At 38.5% G+C, this 17323-nt stretch overlaps 1 protein-coding gene across 8 annotated transcripts in view; it reads left to right on the forward strand.

Annotated features, from left to right (window-relative positions):
• Nucleotides 1-17323, forward strand: part of FNDC3B (fibronectin type III domain containing 3B) — a 358227-nt gene that overhangs the window by 44457 nt on the left and 296447 nt on the right. Inside the window, exon 1 of one of the 8 annotated variants that reach the window (XM_073803903.1) lies at nucleotides 5034-5173. The exons of the other annotated variants lie outside the window; for them this stretch is intronic. The gene's annotated coding sequence lies outside the window, so the exon portion shown is untranslated. Of the gene's footprint in view, nucleotides 1-5033; nucleotides 5174-17323 lie in introns of those variants that run through there. 8 annotated transcript variants of the gene reach the window in all.

The raw sequence follows: 17323 nt of genomic DNA on the forward strand, positions 1-17323 counted from the left end.
CTGAATCTTCACAAGTATATTTTGAAGTGTAACTGATCATTTAGAAATCGTTTTAAAAATAAATCTACAAAGTAGAAGTGCAAGTACAATCTCATTAGTTGTGTTGACAGCACTCTCCTAAAACATGTGTGTTGCTTAAAATGATTAGCTTGTATGGAAGGTATAAAAAAGAGTTGTATTTTTATTCACTTATCCAGCAGTAAGACTTTTAAGATACATAGACAATGGCCAAATAATATTCAGTCTTCTGGTTTAAGTGATAGGGAAATTAGCTTTCTTATGGACAGAAAAGGCATTGAGAGAGAACTGACTTGTCATGGTGTTGAATTTCACAGAATTAGCTTTGAATAAATAGGATTTTCAGTGTGCTGTGAGCTTTTTAAAACTCACAGTGAGTAACTAATACCCGTAGAACTTTGCAAAGTAAAAATTAGTTCAGAACAGATTATTTCTTTTACTGATTCTCATTTCTGAATTAAATCTATGAATCAAGAATGTACGAAAACATCTTTTAGAATGTATGTTACAGGAGTACAATATAAGATTGGGGCAAGATGTTCTACTACAGGATTTTCTTAGACCCTGGGAAAAACCAGTACAAATTCATTAGTGAGTGTTGGAAACAGGAAGCGATGGGGCACAGCTGTCTGCAGAGGTTTGGAGGATTTCCCTGTGACAGTCAGTACTGAATCATCAGTTGATTGAAGGTAGGGGGTAGGTGGCAACACACACCACACACAAGTTGAATGTCGGATTTACTAAGCCCTCAGCAGTATGATGATTTTAGATTATAATTTCAGTCATAGCAATATCTTAATACCTTTGACAGAAGGATCTTGGAACATTAAAAAAAAAAGATTCCAATAAGACTGCCTTGTAAAGATCAAGGACATGGAGATTTGAAAAATCTCACTCTGTTCATTATTGGAAGGTCTTTTGAGATCTTAGCTCAATTGCAAAGTTAGCCAAATGTGCATAACTGGATTTCCAGTGTCTGCACAGTGCTAGGCACGTAAGATACCCAATAAATGTTTGAAAAACCGAGGGAATAAATTTCCAGATCTGTCTACTCAACTTTATCTGACTTCAATCACACATATGATTTCAACATGTATTATTCATTTGTAGTAGTGCTCTGGTTGTGGTGATCTGTCAGATGTGGTTGTCTGTTAAATGATTTGAGTAGGTGTGCTTAATTCTAATATCTTAATTATTAGGTGTTGATTAAATTTTTTAGCAATTAGTCAATTTAAAATTCTCAGACATTAATGTTGTCTCTGAAATGCCGAACAAATTAGAGGTGGAGACCAGAGGTTTTGTCTCTACAACTCGTCCAGCATCAGATGTATCTCCTCTTTGCTGCTACTTGCAGTTCTTGATTGACTGAGAATGACTGAGTAGAGGGGTCCTTGGTGCTTTTTCTAACCAATGGATGGCAAATATGTGACATGGATCTCCTCAATCCTTAATCTCACTACCTTGGCAGCCCTCTCTATCACTGAACCAGGGCAGTGAATCTTTCTCAGCACTGTAATCCAGGCAGGTACCAAACCAATTTGAGTGGGCATGTGAGAAAAAAGCCAGGACCCTCACCAAACAGCCCACGTTAAGGAGCTGGAGAGGGATTTGCGCTTAGAACACAGAAAGAGTTCTTGGTGCAGTCAGAATAATCCAGGTTTCCTGATTGTCCAGTGTAGTATTCCTTATCGCTTTGCTTTCTCGTGTAACAGGATAGGATTGTGAAAATAAACTGAAATGATATCCTTACTTAGCGTCCAGCTCGCAAAACCAAAGCATTATTTACCTTGTTTTATCTGGGTACTGAAGATAATATAGCTAATTTAAATTTTCATCCTAGTAATCTCTTCAGTGGCTATGAAGAAGTTGGGAAATAATTTACTAAAATAAGACTGGGGTGGAGGACCTAGGGAGAAGGGAGTAGAATAAAATAAAACTCTTCTGAAGTACTTGGGAAAATATATATATAAAAAATTTTTATTAGAGTATAGTTGTACGATGTTTTGTTAGTTTCAGGTGTACAGCAAAGTGAATCAGTTATACATATGCATGTATCCACTCTTTGTTAGATTCTTTTCCCATATAGGCCATAACAGAGTATTGAGTAGAGTTCCCTATGCTATACAGTAGGTCCTTGTTAGTTATCTATTTTATATAGAGTAGTGTGTATATGTCAATCCCAATCTTCCAATTTATCTCCTCCCCCAACCTCCTGGTAACCATGAGTTTGTTTTCTACATCTGTAACTCCATTTCTGTTTTGTAGATAAGTTCATTTGTACTCTTTTTTTAGATTCCACGTATAAGCGATGTCATATGACGTTTGTCTTTCTCTGTCTGATTTACTTCACTCACTATGACAATCTCTGGGTCCATCCATGGGAAAATATTTTTTTGACGTAGCAATTGTTAGAGGTACAAGTATGTCTTATCTGTTAAGTAGAGCAGGTAGGAGTTACACTTGGCAATGCTATTGACAGTTTTAGCTGCGTTTATATTTGTTGTTGCAGTTGCTTCTTTTCATATATATAGATGGGATTTTCCTCAATAATTTTGAATTACCAAGGTTTTTATCTGTATAATATTAACACGTGAAAAGAACAGTACAGTTTGAAGATGAGGTGCACATTTTCCCTTAATTTGCAAACATCTGAAAAAAACTTAGAAATTACAGGACTCTGATATTTTATAGATTTAGAAATTGGCATTATAGTATCAAGGGCTGTGTAATTTCCTAGTGTGTTTTCTAAGGAGTGTATATCTGTGCATACATGTGTATATGTGTGTTTATGTATATGTGTTTTGGAGCATCTTAATTTCAGCTTTATGAAGCTTTGTCCTTACAAGTTGCTGGAAATATAAGAATGCATTTTGTACCTCTAAATTGTGATGCAAAAGTTACTAGCTTCTTCAAAAAATTGGCTTTTATTTTAACACATGTGGAATTTTTGTTTATTCATCTTGACACGAGTAGTCACTGAAGAGCAATTTTGAAAACTGTGTTGCTTCCAGGAACATCATCTGGAGTGCTGTGGCGTTTCACTGACCTTGCGTTGTGTACGTGGTGGGGGGCAGTGATGAAAGGCTTTAGACTGCTTCAGAAAAGGAGATTGCAGATTGATCACAAGATGGGCCCGTTATTTTGTTTATCTCATGACCATGGAATACACCTCTAACCTTAACAACTCTTCTTTCAAATGCTTTCATAAAGCCATCATCACTGGCAGAAAAAAACAACATATATTACAGGTCTCTTTGATAGGGGTTGGTAGTGTCTTCTTGGAAAAGAAGAACAGCAACCTTCATATGTCAAACAGAAGCAGTACAGAAGTGGCAGGTCTCCCCTATGCAAAAGATCTCTGTAGATAACCTCAGCAAACCTAGAAGTCTGAATAGACTGTAGCTAAAGGAGTGACTTCTTAAGTATCAAGGAATTCATCAAATCGCTGAGCCACTACCACACGCCAGGGCCCTATAGCAGTATCCTGAGGACCTTTTTAACAGGTGCATATTCTCCAGCCTTAAAAAAAAAATTCTTCCTCAAGTTACTTAACTTCCCCATACATCAAGTAGGGGAGAAAGTTACACAAGAGGCATTAATTGGATGTAATATGTGAATTGAATGGAGGAAAGTTTGCTTGCCTAGAGTGTCTCTTGGGTCTTCAGAGAGGCTCAGACTATCAGATAATGGAAGAAAGTCCAGCAGTCCATCACCCTCCTTTCACACTTGAGGACAGGAAGGCCCAAAGGGCTCTTAGTGGAGGTCATTGTAAACTGGAGTAATCTTGAGGTAGCTTTAACCAACAGATAAGGCTTAGACAGAAGGTGGATGTCCTAGGAAAGAGGAGGGGGGTACCAGGAGCAAAGTTTCAGCAGTCACATGCTTCTGGAGCCTCGTGACGCTGGTAGGAGGGAGAGTCGTGACACTGGTAGGAGGGAGAGTCGTGACACTGGTAGGAGGGAGAGTCGTGTGGGCAGAGTAGGAAATACATTTATATAGGCAGGGGACTGTGGAGGATCTGTTTGGCCTGAGAAATGTTTTTGAGCTACAGAATATACTATCTTGCCTACATATGTCATATTAGGAAAGATCTAAGACAGTGTTTAGTGTATTTTACAGCTTTTCTGAAAATTCCCATCACCTGCCCTTGTTCAGAGGAAAGATATCCAGGCCTCCCTCCAGAGATTCTGACTTGGTAGTTCTGAGGTGGAATTGAGGGATCCATATTTTTTTTTTTTTTTGCGGTACGCAGGCCCCTCACTGCTGTGGCCTCTCCCGTTGCGGAGCACAGGCTCCGGACGCGCAGGCTCAGCGGCCATGGCTCACGGGCCCAGCCGCTCCGCGGCACGAGGGATCTTCCCGGACTGGGGCACGAGCCCGCGTCCCCTGCATCGGCAGGCGGACTCTCAACCACTGCGCCACGAAGGAAGCCCGGGATCCGTATTTTTAAACAGTTTTATTGAGAAATAATTGACGTCATACAGTTTACTCATTTAAGATGTAAAATGCAATGTATATATTTGTAGCATATTGGCAAGGTTGTACAACCATCGCCAATATCAAATTCTAGAACATTTTGTACCTTCTAAAAGAAACCTTGTAGTACCTATTAGCAGTTACTCTGCTCTGCCATCCCTCTACCCCTCCACCTCCGCCCCAAGCTCCAGGCAAACACCCTTTCTGTATCTAAAAATTCACCTGTTCCGGACATTTCATAAAAGGAAGTCATACAATATGTGGCCTTCTGTGGCTAGCTTTTTCCACCTAGCATAATATTTTCAGGGTTTATCCATGTTCTGTCACGTGTCAGTACTTCATTCCTTTTTATTGCCAAGTTCTTTTCCATTGTGTGGCTCTACCATATCTTATTTATTTATTCTAAAGTTGATGTTTGGGTTGTTTCTCCTTTTTTGGCATTTATGAATAATGCTGCTGTGAACATTTGTGAGGAATCTGTGTTTCTAAACAAGCACCCCACCTGATTCTGTTGCAGTAGTTCCTGCGTCACACCTGAAGAAACACTAACCGGAGCAGTTAGCTCAGTAGAACTCGCACTTCCACACGCGAAGTCCCTCATTCCGCATCTCATGAGAGCTGCTCTGGCCTCTGCTTGAAGAGTCCCTGGTTTGTGAGAGTGAGCGGTGGCCTAGTGGAGGTGACGTTTCACAATGAATTGCATGGTCTGCATGTGCAGGGTAGAGTGGACGGAAGAGGGAGACGAGAGAGAGATGGTAGGCAGGATAAGTTGGTTCCAGATGGTTCCAGAATCTAGAAGTGATTTAATTCCTGAACTAGGGCACTGCTCCTTCTGCTGCTGGTAATGGAAAGGAAGAGTCAGAGGAGCAGACTTTTATTAAAGGAAGAATCCTTTCACTAGTGGTGATTTTAAAATATTCAACAGTTTATATTTTTAACTGACTCAGACATGGTTATGTCTAATTCTGACCTTATCTATTCCTATCATCCTGTTATTCCAAATAAATGTGTTTTTACCAACTGTTTGAGAGGGGAAATCCAGGAAAACTAACTGAAGGATATAGTATAATAAAAAAAATGCTGGGTTATGATATTTTGAAGCCTCTGGACAATTTGGGATGTTTAGATATTGTACAAGCCTGTGTCAGACTGAACTTCTCAAGGTTCCTTTTTAGATTCAGGATTCTGTAATATATCTTGAAACTGAAAATAGTTTCTAGGAGCGGAGTCCTCACCATCACTGCGGGTCTGGCCCACTGTGCCTAAGGTGAAGCGGAAACCACACCTGTGAGCTGCTGCACCGATTTAGAAGGTGGGGCTGCCACCATCAGTGACCAGTTTCAGGAAGTCATAGAAGTGTGTTTTGTATCATAGGATTCTCATTGATCAGATATCCATTATCTGTTTCTCATTTTTCCATTGGATGATTTGACAAATATGATGAGATTGCCCTTAAGATGCTCTGTGTTCTATATATTCAATACGTTTTTTTTCTTCCCTAGCAAAAGCACCACTAAAAAAAAGGTCAGAACATGTTGATGAAAAATTCTTCATTCTACCTACTTAACCATAATCACTGTGAACACTTCGGTGTATATTCTTTTATTTCTGTTCTCTTGTGAAAAATAAACATATTCCTATTTTTGCAGAAATAAGACCACAGCGTAGACCTTCTGTTTGTTAACCTATGGCAGCATAGTCTTCCATTGTGTGGATGAGGTAGCTTCCGACTTTTCACTGTTTTATGCTGAGATATACTTTATACTAAGGTAGTTTTAGGTCACATCATACACTGCCAGTCTGGTTTTCTGTTAATAACTTTACTGGCAGCAATACACCTAGATGCTCAGGGTTAAGTGTTTTGGGTCAGAGTGCCATCAACCTTGGTTCATGATACGTCTGTTCTGCTGAGAAGATAGGGTAGGTTTATAGTTGTGAAGAAAGTATTATGAACAGTTAACAGAAAACATCCTATAGCTCTTAGGAAACAGAAAGCAAACCTTTACTTTTTAGAAACTTACATATATGGAAACATAGAAACAAAAAATGAATTTACAGTAATTTGTGGGGACCATTCACTTCATAATTCTATTTAAATATTTGTGCACAATCTAAGTGTATTGTGTCATTATAACCGGATATCATATAGAAGTAGATTATGCCTTTGGGTACACGTTGGTCATCTCAGTTGAATACCATGTATTCCCTGGCTTTGTGCCAAGGTCAAGGACCTGGAGGAGATTTTGCCACCTTCTCTGAAGATGTCACACTTAGGAACCAGTTCTTTATTTTGTTATTAAAGTTGTCAGTGTTATAATCATGAAATATCAAAAATAAAAAATAGGTCTATACTGTGTCAACTGTAGCCCTCTAACTTTATAGATTTCATATGGCTAGAAAAAAATTGAAATGAAACACATCACTGTTTTAACAGTGGATGTTTCTGGGTGATGTGATTATGAATAATCGAAACTTTCTTGCTACTTTTCTGTATTTCCAGATTCCTAGAGTGAACATGTATTATATGTTCTAATATATGGGGATGTGGGAATTAAAATATGGGACAAATATTTTTAGGCTTCAGATGAGGGAAGGTGGGGTGGAGAGAAACCATAAAAATTAGAGTGGGTAGTTACTTTTCCACTGAGAATGAGGCCTACCAACCCTAAGGGAACTCTCTGGTCCCACCCTGTACTTTTCTTAGCTAGAGTTTCTGAAGTCCTTTGTGCTAGTTAGGGACTAGCATAGTTAGCACAGCTAAGTAAGTATGTAACAGATTTCTATTATTAGTTTATCTTTGCTGAGCCTCATTTGATTGACGGAGAGTTCTCCACCCAGAAAGTTCCATTTATTTTGGCAGTTCAAAGAGGATATTTTGGAGTGCTTGTTATCTAAAAAAAGTAAGGTTGAGGAACCTGCTTTCCCCTCCTCCCTTTAAAAAAACTGTTTGGGTTGGTCCTAGGGAGCATGCCTAATCTAGGGATTACTCGGCAAGCATGACCCAGGGCTGGCTTTGTAAATGTTACCAAATCTATTACTTAACCACAGATGTGCTTCCATTGTTGTGTTCCACATAGTCCCGGGCTCAATGGTGAAAGTTCGTTCTGGGAGACTTGGCTAAATCCGTGTCTTTTAGGTCTTTACCTTATGTTGTGCAGTGGTTTGGAAATATTTCATCGTGAAAATTTGACCAGTCACATGGTACAATGTAGATGGAATTATATGGGTTTTTAAAAGTTAACTTTTATGATTATAAAAATTATAGATGCTCAAAAATAGTTAAGTACAAAGGAAAAAATGTAACTCATTTCATTATCCATAGGTTAACCATTGTTAACATTTTGGTTTTATTTCATTTCAGTCTCATAAACGATTACATGTACATATATACTCTGTGTACCTTTCACTAAGTATTGTGTTATGAGCATTTCCATGTGATTTCTGGTTTACTTTTTCTATATTGCAGTCGTGACTTCCTGAAGCTAGTAAGTGCTGTTATTTATGGTTGGCATGGGTGCAGATGCCTTTTATTTTATGGTGGCTGCCTTAAGTATTAGACTTCCAATAAACCCTTGAGATGTATGTATTAAATGTGACGTTCTTTGTTGCCGTCCCCAAATCGATTGATTATTAGAGCTGGCAGGGACCTTGATCATGGAGTTTAGCCCTCTAATTAGAGAAATGAGAAAAATAAGCCAGAAGAGTTGCCCCTTGCCCAATGTCATTAAGTTATTTAATGGCCTAAGAATATTCCTCTCTTTTACACGTTGAGAGACTTGGGTATTGAGAATTTAATCAACATTTTCGAAAGAACCTGGTTGTGTTTTTTTTTTAAAAAGCTCAGGTAGGGAGGAAAAAGTCAAACTGGTAGTTTTGTAGTGTAGTAGTAAATTGGTAAAACCTATTTGTTAATTGCATTTTCCATCAGCAGTTGGTTAATTTGATGGCATGTGTCACCATTATCTTTATTTCCTCACATATTTGTGCAGAAGTCATTGATACGATGCTGACAATGCCCACTTTCCTATCTGAGGAGTTAAAATAATTATTTTTTTTGCTTTGCAGTTAAGCAAAATGGTCAGTATTTAAGGAACCCTAATTTTCAGTAGAGATAATGAAGTGAGTGTTGAAGTTTTGATTTTTTAAAAATTGCATATCCAATACTAACACTGTTCGTTAGTTTTGAAAAGCAATAAGTTCCTGGGAGTATTTTCCAGTTTATTTGAGAGAAAAATGTCATGGCCTTGTGATTTTTTTTTTTTTCAAACAAAGTGATACCCTGAGAGATTAGCTAGAGAAATGAAATGCAGTTGTTGACTGTGTCCCTTTTACCTCGGGAAGAACTCGGGGGAATGATTGTTGACAACACCAGCTTTGCTGACCCTGAAGTGTAGGCAGTGGGGGGCCTGTGAACATGGCATTTACAGTGGTTCACCGTCCCCTGCCTTGGAAAGTTCTCTCTGGAACAGTTGGAGGTGCTGTTAGCGAGGCCTGCTTCCTGTGTGAGTACCTATTGTGGAGGCCTCCCTTGAATGGGAGGTTTGTGAGAAGTGCTTTCCCACCAGTACACAATGCACCCTCTCGGCAGTGTAAATACACATTCCACTTAGGGTCAGGCTCACAGCGCCTGGCCAGAACTCCCTTGCAAAGAACGGTATTTTGTAGTTGCATTTATTTATAATGGCCGGTGGAAAATTAATATGCTTGTTAAATCTATTTTTAAAAATAAAAGGGAAGCCACTTATCTAAGAGTGTTTGCTGAATGTAAATCAATTAGCTGTGGCATATTTTGATCTCGCTAATTCGCCTGCTCTAGGAAATGATTGTCACCTTCTTACTAACTGTTCTGTCTATATTTGAAACTGGAGATTCTTGTTTTAAGAGTTATCCTTATGCCTCAGAAAAACTCCTTTTGGGTTCTCTGATGAAAAACATAATAGGCTGTGGCTAAAGAAAATAAAGTAGTGACCCTAGAAAATACTAGATCAAGTCATCTTGGGATTTCAAATGGGCTCTATTGAGCAGTAAATGAAGGTCTAGAGATCAGAGCAGATAAGATTCTTACTTGGGAATGGCAACACAAAATTATTTGTCTTTATTTCCTTGGAGATGATCGTTTGCTTTGAATCCAGGGTATGGATATGATTACTCGAGAGATTGAATGGGGTCCCCATCTAATGGGCCTGGATTTATTGGAGACAGGTCCCACCCGGTCCCTGAATGTTTGCTGACATTCCCAGCAGGGGAGTACCTGGTCCCCAAAATCCATTTCCTATCCCCCCAGCCTGTTGCTCTTTTCTCAAGATTTTACCAAATGAATTTGTTTCACCAGGGTGCTTTAAAGAGTATAACATAAAGTCCTGTAGAGAAAAATCCATGGTGGAATTTGGATACCTTTTCATTTGGGTTAATTATTCTTTGTTCAGACCCTGCCGGGTGAATTGTGGATGTATAGAGTATAAAATACGGACAACAATCTTTGTCTACTAGAAAGTGAGTTTAAATTTTCCTTATATTTTTACATCTAAGGTGCTTGGCATAGAGCAGTGGTTGTCAAAGTGTGGTATGGGGGACCCTTGGGTGTTCCTGAGATTCTTTTAATGGGGTTCGCGAGGTCATAACTATTAATAATCCTAAAATGTTATTTGTCTTTTTCAATCTTATGCTTCTGAGTTCTTCAATAATGTTAACTGAAAAGTATCTTGTGTCTTTCATGCTTTCACATGAGGAGAAATATGAAAATTGAATTGGAGAACATGTATTTTGTAGCAGAGTTGAAATTTAAAATTATTTTTCTGGAAAGATTTTAAAGCCTATTAGTGGACTCCTTAAATTTAGAATTTGAATGATTTTAGAACAAAAGAGTGTCTTACACAGAGCAGAACCTAAGTGAGTATTTATTAAATAAATGAATGCAGCCCCCTTACATTTTCTTAACAAATTATATTAGTGTAATTAATGATGTCATTATTCACAGGGAGTGTTTAGAATATAGGCAAGCATCATGCTTTCAAACATTTAGATTCAGCTGTTTGCATATAAGTATGTATATACCAATTGTCATTTCATTTATTGAATCTCTTTGATGCTCTATGGTACGGGACAGTTTTGTTTTGTTTTTTCCCCCGTAAAAGAAAGAAAATGTTTTTTCTGAAGAATTCCACATTTTTGTGTTTTCAAAAATATTAGTCTGAATTAGGAAAGTGGTTGCTCATGCTGAAATTTTGTGATGGGCTAAAATCTGATATAGTAAATAGATGTTCCCTTACACAGTGTGTCTTTGCACCTGCTAATTTGTTTCTTTGTGTCATTTCATGTGAATTTTCTGTTTCAGTACCTTGTAAGTTCTAAGGAACACCTGGTATTTGCTTTGTGTTTAGTCACATTAGGTGAAATACAGAGCTGCTTATGAGAGTGTCATCAGTTGTAATGATTCTTTAAGAAATAGTTTGTTTTAAAAACATGTTTGTAAACTGATTTTCAGTGTGTCCTATACTATTCTCATTGATTTCTCTACCCTCCCCCACATAGGGGAGGAAGAAATATTCGAACCAACATCTAAAATTAGTAATAAAATGTTAGAAATCTTTGAAATACATATCTAAGTATAAATTGGATAAAACATCAGTGATGCTTCTACCAGGCTGAAGTAACAGCTTCAGAGCTCTTCCTTGTAATGAGTGTTTCATAACATCTATTCAGTTCAACAAAACTGAGTTTGTTAAATAAACATGATTGAATTCTATATGAGCTGATTAAAGGAACAGTTTTAGTATCCTCCTGGCTAATCAGAAATGAAGGTTGAGGCAGGTGGCATGTTTTGAAGACAAATTCATCTTCTGGCACACTCTTAAGAGTAGGGAAGATGCCACAGCTGGGAAACCAAGTTTAGACATTGAAGCTTATCTCAGATGAAAGGTTTCATAGAGCAAGGAGGTCTGTTGACTTCGGTTTTGTCAGAAGTATCCAATGTGGATTTGGGTTAATCGAATATAACATTCAGTGTAATGCTATTTAACATCATGCCTTTATTTCTAGAATCCTACCAGTCCCTGGTACATAGTGGATGCTCAATAAATGTTTGTTAAAAGAATGGATGATTATCTCTGTTCATGTCCTTTTGTTTGATGCTATTTTAGAAGATTCCTTTCAGCTTAGTCCTTTTGAGATATTGAAAATAATAGAATCTTGAAACCCTTTGTACCAAATACCTTGTTCTAACACTCTCCTCATCGATGACTTGCTAAGCTGCCCTCCTTTGTGAAGTAATTTTACTTTTGTGTTTAATCATGGCATATCTCTTTGAAAATCAACACAGAGGGTGTAACTTTAGTACTTTATAGTTTGGTTTCTTTTTCTCCATAATTTTTAACCATCTGGACTACATGATAGTACAGTGGATTTGTTTAACCTTCCTTAAGCTGCTTTGAAAAGTGTTTTAAAAAAATCATTAAATCTGCATCTTGGTGAAGATACACCCAAAACTCACAGTTGTTGCCTTTGTGTATGGGGAACTGGGGACTGGATAGGAGAGAAATGCACTTTGATTGGATGTCTTCGAAAATTATCTTTTGAATTTTGTACTCTGTGCTTGTTTTATCTAATTTTTAAAATTCACTAACCTGTGAATTTTTCATCAGTCCTTCCACTTCCATGTTTTGTTGCCAGATTCTTAAATGTTATAATCAGCTCACTCAGAGAGCGTTGACTCTTCCCATGGCTTTCTGAGTCTCTGTGGGCACCTTACTTAACCTCTCTCAGCCTTAGCTGCAATACCTGTTAAGAGGGGAATACTGCCTCCTTCATACGAAGGTTGAGAGGCTAGGTAAGAATTAGTGTGCAGGGGCTGCAAGCCATGCCTTTCTTTGCTTTGGGGCTCTTTCTCTCATCCTTTCCCAGAAACGGTCAGTTTTTGGGTGTCTGCAACACATCCCACCCACACACCAATAAAGGGTGTTACACGTGGCTGTTAGGTACCCAAGTGGTTGTAGAAATGTGAATTTAATTCATAATACATCTCTAAAAGCAGAGTAATAAAATACATTTTGGATTTCATTAGAGGGGACTCTAGAAGTTGTGTTAAAGCACCCACATTACAGATGAAGAAACTGAGACTCAGAGGACCTGTGTAGGCCCACCTTGAGTCACAGCCCTGACGAGCAGTGGGACCTGTCACAGTGCCGTGGGGCTTCCAGGCAGGTGGTAGTAAGTAGCCCAGGGGCTGGGTGAGGAGTGAGCTTCTGGTGCTGGGATGGAGAGGAGAGCGTGTCTTCTGTGTCTTCTGATATCCCATCTCATCCCTTTCTATATCTGCCCCGCCCTTGCAGCTTGCAGGTTGACTGGTGGCGGGGTGGCGAGACCTGGAGCTGCAGAGGGTTTTAGGAGTGAGCTCTTCTGTTCTTGGACTATAGTTTTCTAGACTTGTTTTCAACATCCTATAGAAAAAGATACAAACAACCACACAATTCTGAATCTCATTGAAAAGAAGTATTTTCAGTTCTTCTCATCTTTGGGTAAAGTATGTGACAAAGTTAGCTTGGATATGTGTGAAAATAAGGGCTCATAGCTTTGGAATGTTTCTTGTTAGATGCTAGACTGTCATCCTTGGGATGTGAGAGAGGGATGTGAAATTTATTGTGCTGAGTGTGCCTGGAGTCTAGATGTTCTAATAAAAATGTCTAATTACATCTGCAAACTTCTTTAAACACCATTTAAAAACAATGAACAAAACAAACGGGCCTTTGGTTGGTAAACGTTTTTTGTAGTTGGGCCCCCTTTCCCTTTTAGTTAATATTTTCAGAATTGAGCTGTTTATGTGTGGATGTGGATCAGAGGTCCAGAGATTGTGTATATGTAGTGATACAATTTTTTTTTAAGTTTTTGTGTTTCCTTAAAGATTTGGAGTATATTAAGGGTCTATGGAAGCAACCAACCTCTGTATATTCATGGAGAATTACATTGATAAAAGTAACCTCAGGATGCATATAATGCTTACATATGATCCTTAGATATGTAGGTTGTTTTTTTTTTCCTTCTCAGAAAATAGTGCCTTTCCTGTATGGTAGTTTTGAGTTCAGACATGACTATGCTTTGCCAAATTAAAAAAAAAAAAAGAAAGCATTTATGTATTCTCAAAGGCAGGGGCCTATACATTAGACTATTTGGCATCCCTCCTTGGTCTCTGGAGCACAGTAGACAATTCTTTTTTTTATTTGTTGCTTGAATCATTTATTGTTATTTAATCTGTGGCAGAGGTGGCAGCGGTGCTTTTAATCTAACTCAGTTTCACGGGATTTCTCTGTGACTTTAAACTTTGCCACCTAATTCTCCTGTGTTTATAATTGGATGCAAAAAGCGAGAGTGTCTTTAAGGTTAGGAACTTTTTCAGACAACTGTGATTTAACTTCACTAATGAACCCATGTCAGACAAGAAGACAAATTCCAGACTATTTGTGCCTCAACCAACCAGCTGGGTGCATACCTCCAGGTACTGCTCATGTCTCAAGAGGTTTTTCTGCATGAACAGTTATCACCACTCCTTTCATTCAAGTGGCAAGCCATGGCAAGAGTCTTTCTTTCACAGCTGTGTAGAACTCAGCTGTAAAATTAGCTTTCATTGGCATAAAAACACAGTGATTACTATCACTATTTACTCAATACGTTCTTTTTCAGCATTTTACTTAGATTCTTCCTCTCTTATGCAGAAGGCTCAGATTATACTCATACAAGTAAGAGAAACAGGTTCTTAGAGTTTGAGTAAACCTCTCTTTTTAGCTTTTGCTTATTAATCTGTATGAAGTGAGCACAGTAGGCAATGGTGTTTTGAAACATAGTCTATTAAGAGCAAAAGGAAACCTTAAAGGTGAATCTATAATCTTGTCATTTTGTAAAAGAAGAAATTAATTGCCCCAATTTAAAGCTAATTATTGGCAAACCTCAAATTAGAACTCATATTTTCCAATACTCAGTCTTGGGGTCTCTTTGCTCTAGTGCTTTTTTGCCGAACACACTGGTCCTTTGAACAGTTTTTAGTGGAAGGGCTGTGAAAAATTCTAATAAATATCTTTAGTTTCTCTCCATATCCTTTTTTTGGGCACAATTTAATTTGATTTTCAGAAAAGTGAAGGAGAGTGTTTGCCTGTACAAGTACCTTTCCTCATGGTTGCCCACAGTGTACGGGAGACATGGTACAAAGAGAAGCACTGAAACCACCTGCAGCCTTTTCCTGTCCAATGGCAGTGCCCCCCATCAGGTTCCTGAATGGCCACATGGTAATTCCACACGGTCAGAGCCAGTGCCACAGCCACTGCTTTAGTGTTACCAGAAGGGAAAGAAAAGTCCTGCTTTCACAGGAGCAGGAACATAGTGAAAACAGTCCGATGTGTGTTGATGGATGAGCAGGTTTCTCTCAATTTCAGAGGTAAAGGAGGTTGCACAGTGTTTCTATTTTGTTTTCATCATTTTTTTCTTTCTATTGATGCTGTTGGTGTTTCCACAGTTATCAGAAAGCTGTTTCTAGTTTTGCTCCGAAGGCTAGAACCGTTTTGAGAGTTTCTAGGTCTTGAAATGTCATCAGGGGTTTACCTTTCAAAACCAGAATGGAGCAGGAAGGTAAGAGGTTTTTCTGATGAAGAAAATAAAACAGCAAATGATACTTTGATATCTCGTTAGTTTTAAGAATGTGTATAACTTTTTAAAAACATTTTTTCTTCTCTCTCTTCCTCTCTCAGCGTTTCTCTTTCCCTTCCTCCTCTCTCCCTCTTTGTTTTTCTAAATCTTGCTAATAAAACTTAGAGTGGAAGACTACACACTAAGAAGCTGTTGGTCCTTGTGACTGAGGGCATGTGTACATAACGGCCACCTGTATGAGAAGGAAGTTCATGAAAGCAGTTTTTCTTTTTTCTGTGCTACGTGATTCTCTGTCAAATTTTGACTTTTTAAGATTTTTCTTTTTTACTACAGTCATGGCATAAACAAGTGTAAATCAGCTGCACAAATGTTTGTCGTAATAAGTTAGGTTTGATTAGGCTTAGGTTTTACATTGGAAGCCATTAAGAAACTTGTAATCACTCATAAAACATTAGCTATCTGATAATTATATTCTTTGAATAGAGATACAGTAATTTCTTGGTAACCTCTCAAACCCATCTGCCTCAAACACAACACAGCAAAACAAAGCCCCCGTTTTTTTTGTGATTCAGTAAGTTTATCCTATTGTCGTTTTGACTACTGATGGGGTTTTTCTTGCTATGTTGAAACAGGAAAAAGAGTTCTTTTCCTTATTACTATTTAGAAACATGGCTAGAACATTTCTCTGGTATGTGTGTGATGATTTTCTGACACCTGGTCCACAATAGGTTCTTACTACTGAAAGTCATTTAGTACTTTTAGTAGAGAAGGAACTTTTGTTGAAGTATGAATCAAGCTATGATTTTACTAATGTGCCCCTGAGAATATTTTTCCCAGGCTGCAGAACAAGCATGTAGCAAGCAAAACGTTTACATGCTGTTTAGATTATGTGAAGGTGATTGGTTAATGTATAATTTATTGGAAAAGATACAAGCTTTATGGAATCACAGTTAACTTTAGTGATATGAATTCTGAAAATTATTTTATTTATTAGATTATTTATTTACCTAATTGCTTCATAGGTCTTAATTGGTGGGTTTCTATCCACTTCCCATTCATCAAGGAACCCATTTCGCTTCTGAAAGTGCATTTGAATTGCAGAGTGGAAGCAAAAAGTCAAAACTGATGATGTGCACTTTTTTTTTTTAATATATTGAGGTGTAACTGGCACACATACATTCTTCTTACTGGTTCTCATACTGCTTTTATTTTTTACACACTTCCCCGGGATAGTTTAGAATAGGTCAGAAGCCACATCAGGGTGTAGGTGAAGTGAGCCTGGGAGCCTGCACCTTGGCGCTGGCCTGAGACTTGACTCAGGGAGCCAGTCTCCTTTCACCCAGTAGGTCCACCCCGTTTGGCGCTGCTGGTTATGCTTTGCTCCTTTTGGTGCCATTAGGTTTCTTTTCCTCTTGGCATCTGAAACCCATTTGTGTACTGTACTGCTAACTCACATCTTGAATTAATGTAAGGAAATTCGGGTCATCAGCCTATGGAGTGAGGACCAGGACATTCTGTTACTAATATGAAGGCCAGGTTCACAGACTTAAACCTCCTCCCGCGGTGATCAGGGCTTTGGTTTTTTTCAAGTTAGAAATTCTTCCTAGTATATAATTGCTTTCTCTGGCCTTTGGAAATGGATCTGTGGTTCTTTCCTGAGAATCAGGTTTTTTATGAAATTGGCTGTGTGTTTCTTAGTATAGGCTGGGGCCAAAATACCATGGAAAACCTTTTTGGACTTGGAGTGAGGGAAGCAAAATAAAGGGAAAAAGTAATAACCCAGTTGCCTAGAGTAATGTAAAAACTGAAGACCCTTTGCAATATTATTTTAAAATAAGGTGTTCTGTAAAAGCTTTGGGGGCATATTTGGACAGAATTAAACGTCTTACCGGCGGTGAGGATCTCTTTTTCAGAGTATGCAGTGCCCCCCCTCCCCCCACCATTAGCCTAGAAGTTCTTTGGTTCTGGGCCTTGCTAGCAGGTAAGGACGGTAACAAACGACTTGCTTTCAGGAGAGAGGGAAGTTAACCACAAGTGCTCACGTGGCATCCCTTCCCTGTCAATCAAAAGAATAGAACTGGCCGGGCATGAAGCACTTGTGGTTTTAGTGTTAGGATGTGTGGTTAGGGGGAGAGGTTGTGAGGGCCTGTGGTTGTCACCGAATTCTTTGAAATAGAAGTATGGGTAAGAATAAAAAGAA

Source organism: Tursiops truncatus, chromosome 4 (assembly GCF_011762595.2).
Source record: "Tursiops truncatus isolate mTurTru1 chromosome 4, mTurTru1.mat.Y, whole genome shotgun sequence".
In the NCBI taxonomy this organism is placed as follows: domain Eukaryota; kingdom Metazoa; phylum Chordata; class Mammalia; order Artiodactyla; family Delphinidae; genus Tursiops; species Tursiops truncatus.